At 48.9% G+C, this 12,100-nt stretch overlaps 1 pseudogene; it reads left to right on the forward strand.

Annotated features, from left to right (window-relative positions):
• The first annotated feature begins 7,803 nt into the window (after window positions 1-7,803).
• LOC142243924 (RNA-binding protein fxr1 pseudogene) lies at window positions 7,804-9,301 on the forward strand (annotated as a pseudogene).
• Window positions 9,302-12,100: the final 2,799 nt, after the last annotated feature.

Consider the following 12,100-nt stretch of genomic DNA (forward strand, 5'->3'; position numbering starts at 1 on the left):
ATTCATGAAACAATTACATAAAATTGCTGTTACCACTGATATGGTGTTACTGGTACGGTTTGAGTGATGACTCGACAGTCCCATGGTTGGCAAGTTAGAAATGTGAGATTCACTCTGTGCAGCACTGGTGTTTAGTGGAAAAGCCGATCTAAGATTGCGTACCATCTTCTGCTGATACTCCTGCATACGTGCGTCCCTTTCTATGCCAGGAATTATTTTGCTAAATTTTGTCTTGTACCGGGGATCTAAGAGTGTGGCAACCCAGTAGTCAGCATTATTTCTAATTCTGACAATCCGAGGGTCATGTTGCAGGTAGTGCAGCAAGAAGGCGCTAACTTGTCTTGCGCATCCAGGAGGAACAAGTCCTTGCTGTGTTGTTGGTGGGAAGATGAGAATCATGCTTCCTTCCTCTGCCCTCTCCCCCCAACCTCACACAACAGAAATGTGATCAAGGTCTCCCTCATCTGCTGAGTCTTCCATGCCCATTGCCAATTCGTCCTCCATTTCTTCCTGGACCCTGAACCTTCCTCAACAGTTTGGCTGCTACCATGAGCCCTTGTTAATCCCTCTCCCCCACCGTCCCATGCCGGCCGCCTTGGTACTGCTGACTGTCTGGACCTTGGAGATCTTGTTATCCCTTCTGCATATGACTCCTCCTGTACTTCTTCCCCCTCTTCTTGTCCCACCACCTGACTCCGAATAGTGTTTAGAGTGTGCTCCAGCATGTAGATGGCCAGAATTGTCATGCTGATAATGGCATCGTCAGCACTAAACATCTTCGTCGCCATTTTGAAACTGTGCAGAAGGGTGCATAGGTCCTTGATCTGAGACCACTCCAGCAGCGTGATCTTCCCACCTCTGGATCTCGTTGGCCCAGGCTATACATCATAACGTATTGCAGCAAGGCTCGGCGGTGCTGCCACAGTCGCTGCAGCATGTGCAGATTCAAATTTCTGTGTGTCGGCACATCGCATTTCAGCCGATGAAACGGAAGGCCGAAAGACTTCTGAAGCAATGCAAGTCGTTGACCTGTGGAGTGTGAACGGTGGAAGTGAGGACATAGTGAACGTGCCCTCTGCAGAAGCCCATGTAGGCCATGATAGTGGTTTAAAAGTTGCTAGACAACCAGGTTCAACACGTGAGCCATACAAGGCATGTGTATCACATTGCCCCGGCGAAGGACCGCACCCAGGTTTGCAGCATTGTTTCACACAGCTGTTCCATCACCACCGGAGTCCGCTCCAGCGACTTCTACTCTGATCGCCAGGTGACGCCGTGTTCCTTTCGTGGATAGTGCTGGTGATGGGAGAGGAGTCGATGCCAGCGGCGCCGGTGGGCGCAGGTTCCGCTCATCCACTGGGCTGGGTTACCTTGGGATCTGCAGTACCACTGGCTGACTGTAGGTGGTGGGTGTCTCACAGCTGAAGTACCATCATTCAGCTACAACCAATGGGAAGATACCACACCGTCTTTAATGTCCCTCCTGTCTAATGATCACTGCCAGAGATAGTTCTGAACTTCTGGTTTCTGTTCCGCCCTGTTCTGTTTTGTGATTTTGTGTGCTGACTACCGCTTGTTTCCTGAATATGTCTCCTGCCTGCTGTTTACGTACCTTGTGGCCAGATCCAAATTTGACCTCTGCTTGTTTTCTGATTACATCCTTGCTGGCCGATTCTGTCCCTGTTCCAGAATTCCTGGATTGACCCTGTCTGACTACTACTCTCTTGGACTTCAGCCTTCCACAGGTATGGATCACCTTGGGCCCTGTGTAATTCCAAATCCCTGTATAGGGGTTAAAGGGTTTTTGGGGGCTAGGGGTCCTGCTTGGTGAGTGGCTACCCTCTAGCCTATCCTTTACAGCCCGTCTGAGTGTGTGGATCCAGGCAGGCATTACACCGTGCCCTCTGCAGAAGCCCATGTAGGACGGGATAGTGGTTTAAAAATTGCTGGACAACCAGGTTCAACACGTAAGCTGTACAAGGCACGTGTGTCACATTGTCCCGATGAAGGGCCGCACCCAGGTTTGCAGCATTGTTGCACACGGCCTTCCATGGCTGAAGGGTGAGTGGAGACAACCATTGATGAAAATCGGTCTCCATAGTTAACCATCCACAACTCCTCAGCGGTGTGACTCACATTTCCCATACATTTCAAAGTAAATAGTCGACCACCTGATGCCGTTGAGCTCTGCTGCCAGCGTAGTAAGGAGGTGTGCATTATTCCTTGTGCACAGCTACAACGTGGGTTGCCTTACCAGACAGGATTTGGTCGGAGGTGGAGGACCCAGACGAGGTTGAGGAGGCAGAAGCAGTGGAGGAACTTCTACATACAGAGGATTGACGCACAACTCGTGGGGATGGCAAGACTTGTACAGCAGACCCTTCTCCATCTCTCACCATAGTTACCCAGTGTCCAGTCAGTGACATGTAATGCCCCTGTCCATGCTTACTGTTTCAAGTATCTGGGGTGAAATGTTCCCTGTCACACACAGAGTTTCTCAAGGAAGCGGTGATGTTGTGTGCGACATGCTGGTGTAGCGCAGGCACACCTTTTTTTAGAGAAGTAGTGGCGACTGGGCATTTGCTCTTGGGGCACTGCGATGGACATAAGGTCTCGAAGATCCTCTGTGTCCACTGGGCGAAAAGGCAGCATTTCTGTAGCCAACAGCTTGCAGATGCTGAAAGTCAACCTCTTAGGCATGTCATGCCCTTCTAAAATCATGTAAAACACAGCAAGGGGACTGCAACAAGAGTCGCCATGTTTTCCAAAAATTTGGCCACAGACACCACTTAAGTGACATCAATTGTCCCACAGTTGACAACATAAAATGGTTATTTGCATGAAGCACATTCAAAAATGCACAAACCTTTAAGGGTGGTTTACACGCTGCAATATCAGTACCGATATCGCTAGCGAGCGTACCCGCCCCCATCCGTTGTGTGTCACGGGCAAATCGCTGCCCGTGGCGCACAACATCACTAACACCCGTCACACGAACTTACCTGCCCTGCGACGTCGCTGCTGCTGGCAAACCGCTTCCTTTCTAAGGCGGCGGTTCGTGCGGCATCACAGCAACGTCACATGGCAGCCATCCAATAGCAGAGGAGGGGTGGAGATGAGCGGCCGGAACATGCTCGCCGACCTCCTTCCTTCCTCATTGCCGGTGGACGGAGGTAAGGAGATGTTCGTCGCTCATGCGGTGTCACACATAGCGATGTGTGATGTCGCAGGGATGAGGAAGAACATCGCTACTGACCAGACAACGATATTTGGTGTTTGGACGACCTCTCCAAAATCAACGATATTTACCACTTTTGCGTTCGTTAAAGGTCGCTCATACGTGTCACACACAGCGATGTCGCTAACGACGCCGGATGTGCTTCACAAACACCGTGATCCCAACGATATATCGTTAGCGATGTCACAGCGTGTAAAGTACCTTTTAGTCTCCCCAGGATGACACCGAGGTAGAAAAGTCCTTGCGGATCCATAACTTGTTCATCTTGATGAACGATCGTGTAAAACACAGGAAGGGGACTCCAACAAGAGTCTCCATTTTTTTTTAAAATTTGGCCACAGACACCACTTAAGTGCCATCAATTGTCCCACAGTTGCAAACTTAAAATGTTGATTTGCATGAAGCACAATCAAAAATACACAAGCCTTTACTCTCCCCAGGATGACAAAGGGGTAGAAAAGTCCTTGCGGATCCATGATTTGTTCATGTTGATGAACGTTAGTCTGTCCACATTGTCACTGGACCGATGCGTGCGCTTATCTGTCAGCACACACCCAGCAGCACTGAAGACACGTTCCGAGAGAACGCTGGCTGCGGAATACGACAATATCCCCAAGGCGTAAGTGGCAAGCTCAGGCCTTTTTTCCAGACTGGAAGCCCAAAATGAGGCTCCAGTTGCACAGTCATGGTATCGATGTTCATTTGGAGAGACTACTACATCTGTATCTCCTCCTCATTTTACTCGTCCAGCTCTTTTCTTTCAGCATGAGTATATGTACTTGTCACTTTTCCATGTGTTTGTGGTGTCTTCTGAGTTGTCACCTTTTGGACACCTCAGAAGGTGTTTTCTAGGTGTTTGTATGTGTTTGTGTTTGCCTGCCATTGTTTTCAATGGGGTTCGAAGGCATTCGTCGAACAGTCGACGAACACACCCGCCATTCAACGAACCAAACTCGAACACTAGGGGGGGGTAGCTCATCTCTAGTCCTAATCTACTATGGTGAGCTGAACTGGTCTCTTTTTTCTGTGTTGAACATTTTCAGGCACCCTCCACCCAGGCTCCACCCCAGTTTCGCCTCCACCCCTCAAACATTCCACAGGCTCACCGCCACTCATGGTAAAAATCCACTTCTGCACCACATCTTCACACATTAATAGTTAGCATCAAATACCATCTAGAGCAGGGTTCCCCAACTCCAGTCCTCGAGGGCCGCCAACAGTGCATGTTTTCAGGATTTCCTTAGCATTGCATGGGTGTTGGAATCATCAACTGTGCAGGTGATTAAATTATCACATGTGCAATACTAAGGAAATCCTGAAAACATGCACTGTTGGCGGCCATTGAGGACTGGAATCGGGGACCCATGATCTACAGTCTGAAAATATTACTTAAGCTATGTTCACATTTCCATTGTTTAGGATCAGTCATAATCCGCTGCTCTGATAAACAATGCAATCTGTTTGGTGGATTCCATTCTTTCCCATAGACTTGTATGAGCGGCAGATTGTGACTGATGACCCAGTGTTGCATCCGCCGCGCGGCGCAGCAGTCGTTTACTGATTGACCATCGAGCAGGAGGGATGCAGCATGCAACGTTTTTTTGTTGCGGCAAAAAATTCACCCCAAAGGATTCCGTTGGAATCCGTCAGATAGCATAATGTAAGTCTATGGTGCAGGATTCCATTATCCTGCATCACGCAATGGATTCCAGTGAAGGAAGCCATCACATTTTACTGAGCATTCCCAGCATGTCGAGCAGAATGTCCGAAATCAGGTAAAATCAGTATCAATCACGCAGGTTTTCAACTGAAATGAGCGCTGATCAGCTTTTGAGAGCAATCAGCTGATCTCCCGGCGGCTGGCTTTTCAGAGCGATTAGCTGATCGGCTTTTTGGAGCGATCAGCTGACCGTTCTCTCTCTCCACGGAATCTGCTTTCTCATGACAAGAAATTCCATTTCTTGTCAACCGTTGTACAACGCATCAGTCACAAGCATTAAGCAACGCAGTTGACTGATGCAAAACAATGGAAATGTGAACATAGCCTTATATAATTGTATATTTATTATAAAGGTTGCCGACTGTGTGTGTGTGTATATATAATATATATATTGTGCCAAGGTGACCGGCCTGATTGTGAATGGTCGGTATGTACCACAGAAGTTGGGTGATCCTGGGAGTTCTTTCTGGTACTTGTAGTGCCACAGACATTTTCTATAGTTTTAAATAGGCCAGGATTACAGATGGCTAAGAGATGGGTGGGACTGGCCATCCACATACCCCTGCCTATGGGTGTGTCTGACACAGGTCTTAATTAGCTTGTTTGGCACATGGAGTGAGAGTGTGTTTTGGAGCAGTGTATGAGAAGCACTGCATGAGGAGCAGCCTCTGAGGGAAAAGAGGCTGTTTATCTCAAAGAGGTCTGAAACCTCTGGAAGGAACCCCACCTGAAGGAGCAGCGGGTTAGCTTCACATGTGGGTGAGTGGAGGTTGAGAGAGCTCCACTCAGATCAAGGGTATCTGAACTGAGCGGGAGTACTGTGAGTTTAACGGACTTGAAATCCGTCTGTATTTGTGATTTTGTTTGGAGAAGCAGTTTATGCTGTTTTTTTTTAAGAAACCGTTTGGATTTTTAAGACTGTTACCTCGGAAACGCAGCCAAGTGAGTGTCCCCATCACGTGAGCAGGCAATCACTTACAATTGGTGCTAGATAGCGGGCAGCGTTCTCAAGAGCACGTGTTCGATATTCACAGTTGTGGATCAGCTGGGTCCACAAAGATTTTCCTGCACACTGCTGAGGTGTCGTTGCTGTGGATCAGCCTGGTCCACGAAGATTTTTTCCTGCACACTGATAAGGTGTCATTGCTGTGGATCAGCCGGATCTACAAAAGCTCCTGGAGTGGTGCGGAGCCGTGCAGTGGGAGCTGTGGCAGTGACAGGAGTCATTGACTGATAGACTGGATAAAACAGTAATGCAATCACTTCAGGGGCCAGTACTGTCCCTGGGTGCTCAGGAGGACACCTGGCGCACTAAGGTATTGTGTGAACTGGGACATGATAATCCCCTGGGGAGACCATCTAATGTACCCCACTCTAGACTGGGTTGCCAAAAAGGGGGTGGAGTCCCAAAAAGAGGTGTTTGCCCAAACGAGGATAGAGTCCCAGAAAGTGGTGGTCACCAAAAATAGAGGCAGAGCTTCCTAAGTCCAAACGGGTAGTGGCCTGCGGTGTGGACTTTGGCTCCAGGGAGGAACCACGGGAATGTTCCATTGAAGTAAATGAAGAACAAATGACTGTGCTGTTTACCCAGCGAGCTTGCTGAACCTGGTAAGGGCCACGCTAGATGTAGACTCAATTCCTGGAAAACTGATTAAAGTCAGTGGCAGTTATGGGAATGGTAAGGAATATCCAGTGGCCAGAGTGGTCATTGAAACTGTCAAAGGTTTTGAGCTTTGCGATGTGCCTATAGTCTCAGACTTGTCGCATCCAGTTATAACTGGCCGAGACTGTGGTGTATTTTGGGACTTGTGAGAGCTGGGGAAAGTGCCCACGAGCTCATGCAAAAATTGGAGTGGTACTAATTAAGCCCCACCACAGCTGTAGGCTGAAGGGGTTCCTTGTTGTATGTTTCTGTGTAAGGAGGAGGAGAGAGTGCCTTCTAGAGGAGACAGTCCTAAGTTAGGGGTGACCAAAGAAAATGGGGGACATACCCAACTTAGTGACATGACATTTAAAGTAACAAATGATAGTGTGACTGTTAAAAACGGGGCAGCTCCAGAAAAGGGGACTGACACCTGGTTAAGTGGGGACATGTTAGTCCAGGTCACCAGGGGGAGTGACGATGATTCCAGTAAAGGCACTGACTCTAGTAAAATAATGGGCGAGTACAATGAGGTACAGACAGTTGAGAAGGGTAAAATCTCTTCCCGACGACGAAGACGTAATAAGCGCCAAGAGGTAGTGCAAGGTATATTGTCTGAGGGTGCAGAGAAGGTTGAGGATAGCTCGTTACTAGTGACAAACGCTAGTGTAGAGTCAGACAGCGAAATCCTGAAAAAAAAAAGGGAATCAGAGACTGAAGTGACACACTGTAACGACAGAGATCAGCAAGGTGAAATCACAGAAAAGTAGCCAACTCAGGAAGTAGTAGTGGTGTCCCCTATGATTTCCAAGCATGAAGCTGATGGTCTGTCAAGTGAAAGTGCTATAGAAAATGAACTCCTGGAGAGCGTTGGTGGAAAAAGAATCCACGCAAGTCATGATGACCAGACTGTTGAACTACCCAGTGCTGAAGTGTTTAACAGTGAAAACAACGCCAAAGCTCTAAAAGGAACAGAGTACCATGCTGAAGGGTGGGATATCCAGGCAGAAGATGAAGCTGCAGAAACCCAAGAGAGCTGAAGGTAACACTGCAGAGCCTCAAGAGGAAGTTGAAGGTAATGCAGTGAAGACCGAAAAAACAGCTGAGGCTACAGAAGTGGAAAGGGCTTCTGTGGAAGTGAAGTCTGGACCAGAGATCTCATCAGGAGCTGAGAGCTTGACTGACCTGGCTGGTAAGACCAAGATGGTAGATGTGAAGCTTGACTCAGCTAAGAGTAAGAAACCCAAAGGCTCTGAAGCTGGGGCTAAACCTGAGGAGTGTGTAACTCAAGGAGTGGAGACTTTGGTAAGGGAAAAAGATGAATGCAAAAGACCCAAAGAACGGTCTGATGGCCTTGAATGTAAAGGAACCCATCCAGTCTTTAAGTACACAGTGGATGTGCCTGAAGATCTGAGAGAAGCCTGTGCCAGTGAGAAATTCAAGAAGGCCATAGGAGCCTGTAAAGTGTACTTTGCCCCAGAGACTAATCAGTTGGTGGTGTGGTCTCTAAGTGAAGCTACAAAGAAGTGAGTGGCTATCCTGAGTGACATGCACCTACAGTGTCTTCGTGTAAAATGGTTGATAACTATACAGAAAGAAGTAGGCACCAGACGTTTGGAGCGTATGAAGCAGCTGACGGCAGCGTTTCAAGAAGTGGTGACTGTAAAGAAACAATTAATTCGACTTGCAGTAAGAGCACTGAGAAGTAACATTCAGCGAGCAAGGAAGATTCCAGGTGTTACAGCTGTTGAAGTGGAAGAAGACAGTGGAACATTTTGAATTTATGGAGACTGCAGAGGCAGTGAAAACAGCTCGGAATTTATTGGAGTTCATTGAACACTTCAGGTACGCAGGAAACTTATCATGAAGTTGATTGGAAGAACTGGAAGAGCCATGCAGGAGATGGTTGATACATCTGGTGCCACAAAGGTGAGAACTGATGTGTATAATGAAGCCAGGATACCCTGTGAAATCGGTATGGTTTCCTTTATCATTGTAGGAACAAAGGACTGTGTTGATAATATGCAAGTTGTCCTGGAATATCACTTGGGATATCTAGAAGACCTAAGGCAATTGAATCTGGAAAGACAGAGAATTGCAGAACAACTTCGTCAAGTTGGTGCGAGGTGGCAGCCACTTTCAGGTCAGGTCCCAGAGAAGTATGGTCCACCTGATGAACATGTTGCCATGGATGGCAGAGGAAGCAGTTCCTTTAGTGAGCGGAGCCAAGGTCATAGAAGACCCACCTATCCTTTGGGCTATAGCACAGACTCTGCAGGGTCAACACCCTCTAAGATGAACTCCGATAGAGAGGATGGAGGGAGTGATGTTTCTACTGCCAAAGATGGTGATGGGAAAAGGCGCCAACAGAGACGTGACCGACAGTACATAGAAAGAAGATGCCATACTAGATCTGCAAAAACAGTGTGTAGGGTCTAGTTTTGGCAGGTCTTCTGCTAGCTCAGTGCTAAGGTACCCCAACAGTAGCCGCTCTAGTGGACTGGACAGCTCAGGGTCAGACCGGTCAGTAGTTTCGACTAACAGTAAGTTTCGCTACCACCTTGACCATTGGAAGCAGTCTGACAGGGAGATGTCTCTAAGAGGTGGGTTGACTGACCAGGGTTTGGTGATGGTTACAGATTGTGTCAAAAGGGTTGGAGCTCTAGGCAGGCAAAGAAGAGTCTCTCGTCTAGAAATGTAAAATGGTGCCAAGCCCGATGGCTTTAGGCAGAGGGGGGGATATGTGACAAGGTGACCGGCCTGATTGTCAATGGTCGGTATGTACCACATAAGTGGTGTGATCCTGGGAGTTCTTGCTGGTACTTGTAGTGCCACAGACATTTTCTATAGTTTTAAATGGGCCAGGATTATGGATGGCTAAGAGATGGGTGGGACTGGCCATCCACATACCCCTGCCTATGGGTGTGTCTGACACAGGTGTTAATTAGCTTGTTTGGCACATGGAGTGAGAGTGTGTTTTGGAGCAGTGTATGAGAAGCACTGCATGAGGAGCAGCTTCTGAGGGAAAAGAGGCTGTTTATCTCAAAGAGGTCTGAAACCTCTGGAAGGAACCGCACCTGAAGGAGCAGCGGGTTGGCTTCACATGTGAGTGAGTGGAGGTTGAGAGAGCTCCACTCAGATCAAGGGTATCTAAACTGAGCGGGAGTACCGTGAGCTTAACGGACTTGAAATCAGTCTGTATTTGTGATTTTGTTTGGAGAAGTGGTTTATGGTGTCTTTTTTTTTTTTAATAAACCGTTTGGAGTTTTAAGACTGTGTTACCTTGGAAACGCAGCCAGGTGAGTGTCCCCCATCACGTGAGCAGGCAATCACTTACAGTGTGTGTGTGTGTGTGTGTGTGTGTGTGTGTGTGTGTGTGCATGCATGCACGCGCACACAGTCATAGCCAAAAGTGTAAGAACCATTTAAGTTGTTCCAGAAAATGAAGTATTTCCCTCAGAAAATGTATAATACACCACCTACACAGCACCTCTCCCTAATACACACTCTACACCGCCCCTCTCCATAATATGTCTCCAAAATTGCCCCTACGTATAGTATCCTCCCACAAACTTCCCCTCTGTAGAATATCTCTCACATACACTGCCCCTCTGTATAATATCCACCCACACACAATGGTTCTCTGTATAACATCCCCCAAAACACACACTGCCCCTCTGTATAATAGCAACCCCAATATTGCTGCTTGTGTGGTGCCCTGGACAAGCCAGGTCGTCACAGGTACTACACCAACACACCCCACACCCCGGCTAGGCACACCTAGGTCAAACACAAATCCTTGTTGCCTTCCTCCAGGGGCTGATGTCCACACCAGGGGGTGGGCCAGGCGGTTGGTCCCGCCCACCGAGGAGTTCACAGTCCTGGAGGCGGGAAAAGAGTTCAGTTCAGTTAGGGAGAGTGAAGTGGTAGTAGAGGAGACTGACCGTGTCCGGGTGTGTGGCCCGGGCACATACAGCAAGGTTGGCAGACGGTGGTGACCGTCTGCAGGAGAGGCTGATTGGAGTGAACCGTACGGACCGGGGATGGGCGGTGTCCTGCCGGTACCGGATCGGGGAGTGAAGAGAAGCCAGCACCATCCGGCAGGGCCTACAGACCCCGACCAGGCTAGGAGTCGCCGTAAAACTGGTCAAATCCGTTAGCGAAGGGAACCTCCGGGGTTTCCCAGCAGCCAAGACCCGATTGAAGGCAACAGCTCACACCGTAAAGGGAAACACAGTCACCGCCAAGTCTACAGTTCCCAGGGCCAGAGCCTGCGGGCAAAAGGGGCTCCCTCAGCATCCATCAAAGCTGGGGAGCGGGTTACCGGTGGGAAGCCATTGGAACCATACACACTACACAGGTGCAGGGAAAGGCAGTCACCATCAACCTGCCGGGAGGAGAACAACCGCAGCCACCTGTGGGACCCGTCCATCAAGCCGTTTGTTTGACCAGAGACTCTGTGTGAATTTCTGGCTGAGTGAGTACCACCGTGCCGTGCGGCACAGTGCTGCCCCCGCGACCCTGCACCTCACCAGGCCTCGTAACCCGCCTGTCACCCCCCAAAACCCTCACCGGGCCCCGGGACAACCAACCCCCTACCCACAGAGGGGAGAGCCAACATCCAAGCTGCTCCCTGTCATCGCTCCCGGGATCCCTGTCCAGAGCAGCGGTGGTGTCACAACCTCACCACAACCGTGGGTGGCGTCACGGACAATATCCCCAAACCACACACCACCCCCCTTGCACTCACGGGCGAGGAACGCTGCTCGAGTCCCCGGGATCCGGCCCACCGCTCGAGCCACCACCGAGCAGCTGCAGTAGCAGTAGCCGGACCTGAGCAGTGGGTGAGCGCAGCGTCCCCTCCTCCGCCCGCGACACTTGCAACGTTTGTTAAGAAAGAAGTAGTGGGCACCACAGGGTAATATAAATTAAGGGACAGGTGCTAACAAAAACTGCAAAAAAATGAATTGCAACATGAATGGAACAAAGCTGTGTAGTAAAATATGTGCACACCTAGCTATTTATATATACACATCGTTTTTATTGATACAAAACATTTCAGGCTGACAAAAACAAAAGATAAAAACATGATTGACAAGAAAAAAATATACACACCAGAAGGGGCCCTGGTGGGGTACATATATACAAGAATGAGGTCATAGATACCTGGAAGGGGACAAAACCAGGATGAGGACATTATACCAGAATGTGCCCAGGTGGGGGATATATATACACCAGGAGGGGCCCTGGAAGGAGACATATATAAAAGAAGGAGGACATATATACAAGGAAGGGGACTAAAAACCAGGATGGGGGCATAACACCAGAATGTGCCCAGAAGGGGAAATATATACACATGCCAGGAGGAGCCCTGGAAAGGGACATATACACAAGGAGGATATAAAGGCTATATATATATACAAGGAAGGGGACAAAAAACAGGATGGGAACATAAATAGCAGAATGTGCCCAGGAGGGAGATAAACATACCGGATGGGAT

The sequence above is a fragment of the Anomaloglossus baeobatrachus genome, chromosome 6 (genome assembly GCF_048569485.1).
Source record: "Anomaloglossus baeobatrachus isolate aAnoBae1 chromosome 6, aAnoBae1.hap1, whole genome shotgun sequence".
In the NCBI taxonomy this organism is placed as follows: Eukaryota; Metazoa; Chordata; class Amphibia; order Anura; family Aromobatidae; genus Anomaloglossus; species Anomaloglossus baeobatrachus.